At 49.9% G+C, this 6954-nt stretch overlaps 1 long non-coding RNA gene across 1 annotated transcript; it reads left to right on the forward strand.

Moving 5' to 3' along the window:
- Positions 1 to 524: 524 nt before the first annotated feature.
- On the forward strand, positions 525 to 3138 carry 2410080I02Rik. The gene is made up of 2 exons (XR_386610.3): positions 525 to 981; positions 1386 to 3138. It is a non-coding gene; the product is annotated as an RIKEN cDNA 2410080I02 gene (long non-coding RNA).
- Positions 3139 to 6954: the final 3816 nt, after the last annotated feature.

Below are 6954 nucleotides of genomic sequence, written 5' to 3' on the forward strand. Positions count from 1 at the left end.
CTCTCCCCAGACAGGTGGCCGCTCATGGGGGTGGCCTAGTATTCCAGCCAAAAAGGCTGCCAGGCCCAGCCTTTGCAGGAAGGTTTGGGGTGGGGGGAAGGGTAGAGGAGACAAGAGAAGGAGAGAGCTGACGCACTGCTGGATTAGGAGCTTTAAGAGCCTTCCCTTCCAGGACGAAGACGCGCCCCAAGCGGTCACAGGGCAGGGCAGGGCAGGGCAGGGTAGAACAGGGCAAACTGGAGGAGGCACATGGGCGCAGGAAAAGTCCCATGACTGCAGTGTTTTGCGGCAGGTTTCCCAGCTGCTGTAGGCAGAAGGGAGGCAGTCCCGGGTGATGGGCGAAGGGAGGGAGAGGGAAGAAGAGGGAAGTAAACAGGAGACCACGGAGAGAGCCAGTTCCCGGTGTTCAGAGAACACCAGCCGCCTCCGGTCCCGGTGGGTGGCTGTATGTGTGGAAATGAAACAGGGAGTGGGAGGGAGAGTGAAGAACAAGCATACACTTTTTTTTTTTTTTTTTTTTTTTGCCTGTCATCCACTCACCTCGTCTTCCCGACCCTGCAGCCCACGTCCCTACTGGGGTAGGGGTGGCAGGAGGTGGGAAGGAGATTGCTCGCCAGGCACCCACCCCTAAGTACAAGCAACTGTCGCTGAATCAGAACTGTCTCAGCCGCCTGTCACCTGCGCTCGCTCGGGAGGGGCACATGGCATCAGACTTGGGACTTGCGACGAGAGGGGGTGGAGGACCCAGCAACGGGCCAGAGCGTGGGGTGTCTCCGGGAACTGGGAAAAGCTGGGAGTGACTATCTCCAAACATCTAGGGGGACATCGGGGAGAATGGGTGGGACTAGGGGCTTAAGGGGACTTGGAAGCAGGGGGAGGGGATGACAGAGGGCGGGAGTGTCCTGCAGTGGGAAGCACCGGGGAACGGCGCCGGGGCTGAGGGGCGGCTGCTGCTGCCGCCAGTGCGCGGGGTTATGCGAGGTAACCGAGAGCCTGGAGGAGGAGGGAGGCGGCGTGGGCCGCGGGCCGGGGTGTCTGGCGCTCGTTGGACAAAGAGATGATGAAACGTGAGCGCTATATTTACCAAGGGGGTGGAGACGGGTGGGAGGGGGGTAAAAAGGACAAACTGTTCCACAACAACCACAGGAAACACAGCCCTTCTGACTCACCCAGAGGGCCGCGCCGACCCCAGCGCAGCCTTAGCCTCGAGGCAGAACCATACTCGGGGGGCGCCAGCACCCGGCCGAACCCTGGTGCTCTGGCTGGGGATGCATAGGCTTATAAATGAAAGGGACACCGGGTCGAAATACTGCTTGAGTGTGTGCATAGCTTTTGTGGGGTAGGGGAGGGCAAGGAACGACATTAATTTTTTTTTTCTTTTTAAGCCGGGTGGCTGGGTCATCGTAGGAAAGATGTGGCTGCAGTCGTGGAAAGCACGATTCCTGCAAAGTCATCTCCACTCGCACAGCCTGGCCGGCCAGCCCGCCCCGCCCAGGGACAGCAACACCAGCCACCCCACCTCTCTTTTCCTCCCCCACCCCCGCGCCTTGCACGCAGGGCCCAGAGTTGGGGTGCGGTATGGACTATGTTTAGAAGCTGATGTCATCGCGACACCCTACTCTGCAGTCTTCCCAGAGGGACCGCAGGGCAGGTTTTCCTGATCTTCGAGGATGTGGGGGTGGAAAGTGGCCTGCCTTCTCAGCACACCTCACACCCATGGTACCTCAGGGATTAAAAAAAAAAGAAAGAAAGAAACATCGCTAGAGTTACGAAACAGGGAGGCGCGCTCACGTGGAGCGTGCGAGCCCAGTGGCTAGCGCCCCAGGGGCCAGCAACCCTCCCTCGTGGCTCCACCTCCACCTCAGGTGTGGGGGGGCTAATGTCAAGGTTAGCTCACGTGGGCGCGGGCGCCCGGAGCTCCTTGCACGAGTTTGGGGCGGATTCCTCGTCCCCCAATCTAGGGCAGTTTGTTCAACTGCAGCAAAGAGAGCTTGATGTTCCAGCAGGGAAGGGATTTCTGAGAACTGGGACTGTCCTCAAATGAACCTGCCTCCTCCGGCTGCTGCGGCGGCGGCCGCCTGCGGAAGACTTTTTAAAAGGGCGATGCCAGGCCCAGACGCTCGGCGCGCAAGTGGCTGAACCGCCCGCCACTCTGCGGCCGGAGCCGAGCACCCGCCCCGAGCGCCACGCGGGGCTGCTCTGAGCTCAGGGGGCTGCCGGCTAAACTTATCCTCCTGCATATGCATGAACGGATGGCCTTTCCGCTCCGCAATGGAGAGGCCTGGGGTTTTGCGGTAGGCTGCTTAGTGGAGCAAGAGTAAAGTAGGGCGTCGTGGAAGTTTTCGCGCCGGAGCTCCCCGCCCCCTCCAGACACTGGGTGTTAACTCAACCTGGCTACAATCGGTTCGCCAGATCCGGCTTTATCGGATTGTTTCAAATCCAGGGACGTCGCTCTAGTGAAGAGCCCACCCCTTCATTCCTGTCTCTATTCTTCCTAAACTCACCACCTTTCAGCAAAACGAACACAGCTTTCCCCAGTAGGCCCTTTATGTGCTCTGGGTGAGATTCCCTAAAGCTGCTGAGCTCAGGCCGGGAAAGGGCGAGGTGAGGATCTATCCCAATGTGAGGTCTGACACGTGATCCTCTACCCCCAGCGGGCCATCTGTTCTTTTTCCTTCCCGCCGGGAGGCTGGCAACTTTGTCTGGGCAAGGTCCACGCCTCTCAGCAGGAAAATACCGAGAAAAGCCAGAATCGGCAGAAACCTGTATCTACAGCATGTGACTTTAAGCTGAACTTCGGGCCTAGAGCTGGGACCATACTTGGCCATCTGTGTTTTAAACTAAGTGCCAGGTGATTAGCCCCACCCAACAAGATGGGGGAAGCCCTGCTTCGGGCTCAGTCTAACTCTGTCTCCAGAAGAGGGGCCCAAGAATCGGCAGCGTTAGCCTGGAAACACCTTACCGGGGTTTACCTAGGAAAAAGAACAGATTCTAAGCCTCTAGGCCACTTCCTACAGAGCCGTGTAAGAAGGGGGTGGGGGTGAAATTATGAATTAGGAAAAAAATGGCATGCTAATTTTAGCTTTTGGGAGGTGGCGGCAGGGAGTTGGAGGCTAGCCTAGGCTCTGTTTTTTGAAATAATTTTGAGGGGAAAAAAAGCATTCTCGTTAAGTACTGGCTTTAAGGTTCCCGAACCTTCACCGTAAGGTGACACAAGCAGATGAGGCACTGTTCTGAGAGAGCAAATCTTACTCTAGTGTTCCCCCTTCTCCATTTCTGTGTGAGACAGAGTCTCACATACCCCATAATCTCCTTTTCTCTTCCTCCCTAGTTCTGTGACTTCAGGTACTACAGGTGTGACATTCTACAGGCCCACCCTGGCCTCTAGGAATTTTTATAAACCCCTGCATCTCGGGAGTCTGAAGAGACTGCAACTGTGTTAAATCTAATCCTATCAGTCCAGTCCGCAGATAAGAAAATGGCTGGGAGAGGTGAAGTGAGGTCACAGATCTCATTTAAGGCAGAAGAGGCCTTATAGCCTTCACATTAATTCTACTGGGAAGCCTTGTAAACAAGGCTCACTGTTCTGGCTACAGGCTAATAAGCCATAGCCATGGGAACTTGGAAGATACAGCATAGGGTAGGGAGACTGTGCAAAGGAAAATAACATGTACTAGAAACAGTTACAATCTTTGGGTTCTCTTGTTCCCCTGGGTGGGAGTATTTGGAGTAGAAATGAATGAAGACTAACTTGGGAAAGCGGACCTCTTAGATTTATGTGCCATAATATTAACAGGATATTTTGCCCAACATTTAATTGAGATAACAACATGCTGGCTAAATAGCATTAGCTGGTTTTAATCATAAAACTATTATAGTACATTTCAATACAGATAGAAAATATTGTTTAAAAATACAAGGAAAAAAGTCATGATGTGGGAAATACCACTTCTGGTGCTCTGTGTTATCTATCAAACACACGTATGATTCGTAACATGTGCATGTAGCTATCATCCTATAGAGGACAGACTCCCTTTGTGTTTTGGTATCCCCTCACACTTAGTTCATTACCAGGAATGAATGGTCAGAGAAGGGGAGCACGGGGTACAATGGCAGAATTGCCGACTTTGAAGGGACTTTCTACAACAACTATGCTTGCAGATCCATAAGAGAAATTCACATGGATGAGATCTGCTTTCTTGGTGTTCTTTATAACTGAATTGGGAGTATTGAGAGAGTGTAGTCGGGATCCTATGAAGCTAAAGGGCACTAGAAAGAAGGCAGCTAGATGTAAGGGAAGTTAAAGTTTGCATTTAAAAAACCCTGAGGTTAGTGTATTCAAACTCAGAGTCTTTAAGGGAAGATAGAGGCTCCTTCTCAGAGAATAACCTGCCCTTAATCTTTGGTAGCCTTTCAGGCCGAGGCCTGAGGAGACTTCATGAGTGAAACTAATACCAGTGGAAATACAAGTGTGGGAGGCTGTGTAGGCCTTTGACCATGAGGCTCTTCAACTGATCCCATCTATGCTGTGCCCTAGGGAGGCAGGCAGAGGTGCAAATTCCTAGGGACAGACTTTATCCTAGGGGGTAAAAAAAAAAATCAAAATTAGGCAGAACCAATCCTTCCCTTTCCTCCTTTTCTTTCTTTTTTTCCTTCATGTTTTTATGCTTTTCTTTTTTCCTTTTCTTTTCTTTTTCTTTTTCTTTTCTTTTTCTTTCTTTCTTTTTTTTTTTTTTTTTGAGACAGGATCTCACTCTGTAGCCTCCTCAAATGCCTCAAATGTTCCATCGTGCCTCAGTCTCCTGAGTACTGGGACTTCTGGTCTGCACCATCATAGCCAGCACCAGTGAATTCTTTTCTAAAATTAAGATTATCAGAATGTGGGCTGGAGAGATGGCTCAGTGGTTAAGAGCACTGACTGCTCTTCCAGAGGTCCTGAGTTCAAATCCCAGCAAACCACATGGTGGCTCATAACCATCTGTATGGCTTTAGTGTACTCATATACATAAAATAAATAGGTAAATGTTTAAAAAAAAGATTATCAGAATGTGCTGGACAGTGGTGGTGCACACCTTTAATCCCAACACTTGGGAGGCAGAGGCAGGGGGATTTCTGAGTTCGAGGCCAGCCTGGTCTACAGAGTGAATTCCAGGACAGCCAAGGATACACAGAGAAACCCTGTCTCAAAAAACCCCCCAAAAAGGCAAGATTTCCAAGATGGCTTCCCTGCTATACACTATTGTACATATTCTCTCTATATCTATATATGAATCATATACATATATATATATATATATATATATATATATATATATATATATATCACATGGATGTCATAAGGGTCTTGGGCCTGGGTCCTGCATGAAGCATGTCCTCTGTACTCTCATGATGTGATGTGATGGCAGTGATATTTCTCCATGGGTTAGCACTTCCTGTTATATTTGTTCTTTTCCCAGGAAATGACCTTGTGTGGTGTCTTTCCTGCATAACTTTAAAAGTCAAAATAATTTACCCTACCCTTCAAACTGGAAGGGTTCTTCTGAGACCCCCCCAGAGAACCCGGTGGAGGTATCCAAAACATTAAGGGTTAACCACGAGTGGGAAAGTTGGGGTTAGATATTGTGAAGTTAGTGTCTCATAGAGAAAAAGTGCCTTTCATACTCAGGATAAATGGAGGGATTTTTTTTGGGGGGGGGTTCGAGACAGGGTTTCTCTGTGTAGCCCTGGCTGTCCTGGAACTCACTCTGTAGACCAGGCTGGCCTCGAACTCAGAAATCCGCCTGCCTCTGCCTCCCGAGTGCTGGGATCAAAGGCGTGCACCACCACCGCCAGGCAATGGAGGGATTGTAAACCCGCAGTGTTGACTGTATGCCCTGCTGTAGATCCTTAGCTATCATGATGGAAAACAACCCAGCACTCATCTCAGGAAGAAGCACACTGAGTTCATCAGACTCCCAACCCCACACTAATTGTTGACCAAGTAAAGCCACAAGATTCAGTTGTTAAGGCTCTCTGGATGATTCCAGTTCTCAGGACTATTTAACACAGTTAATATTTCACAGGGGTGGCTCCTCTAAAGCAGAGTCAGGAATCGGGAACCCTGTGCTTTTTTTTTTTTTTTTTTTTTTTTTTTTTGAGTTCTGCGGTCGTCTACCTGATAAGGTAGACCAGTCTTGTTCTCTACAATTGTGAAGCAAGAGGAAGGAAAGGCTTGCCCAGCAGGAACAGGGAGGAGTCCCTACAAAGAAAAGGATTTTTTCAAGTTATGCAAATGCAATGTCTTATTGGTCTCAGTTTATGGGTTAAGATAGCTTCAAGACAGAGCGAATTTAGAGTCAAAGGCGCCCAAGGAAGTAGGAGGTTTAGCAAAATGCCAAGATGGCGGTGCTTTTGTGTAAGAACCATTTAATACGGAACCGGATCTTTTGTTAGCTGTGAAAAATTTTAGATGAATTTCTCTTGGTTAATGTGTGGGGTGAAAGAACTTTTAAACATCTAAGTGCTGCATTCCAAACAAGAACGAATTGATGCTGTCTCATCCGAGTCTGTCCTTGGACAACGTGGCCTGCCATATCGAGGGTTTAAAATTTGACTCACACTTAGTTTATTAAGCACCCCGTCCTTCCATCTATATTTTAGAGTTAGCACCAGCAACACAAATATGAAAAGATCTGTCCGATTCACTTCTGCTCCGCAGGTTTACAAGTGTCGGGCGCTTCCTTTTGGAACGCCCTTCTGATTGGCTGAGCCAATGCCAGTGACATCAACCAACTTACTTTTGATTGGAAGCCTGGTTGCTGGGACTGTAGCGTTTGCAGGAAGTCACTTAACTGTTTGAGGGCTGGGAACCCGAAGTTGAAGTTCTGTTTCGTCCCTAGGGATGGGCGTAACTGCCTAGGGGAGAAGCGTTCCCAAGCCACGCCAGCTGGCACGTGGGCCGGGAGGCGTAGGCGC

The sequence above is a fragment of the Mus musculus genome, chromosome 19, assembly GCF_000001635.26.
Source record: "Mus musculus strain C57BL/6J chromosome 19, GRCm38.p6 C57BL/6J".
NCBI lineage: Eukaryota > Metazoa > Chordata > Mammalia > Rodentia > Muridae > Mus > Mus musculus.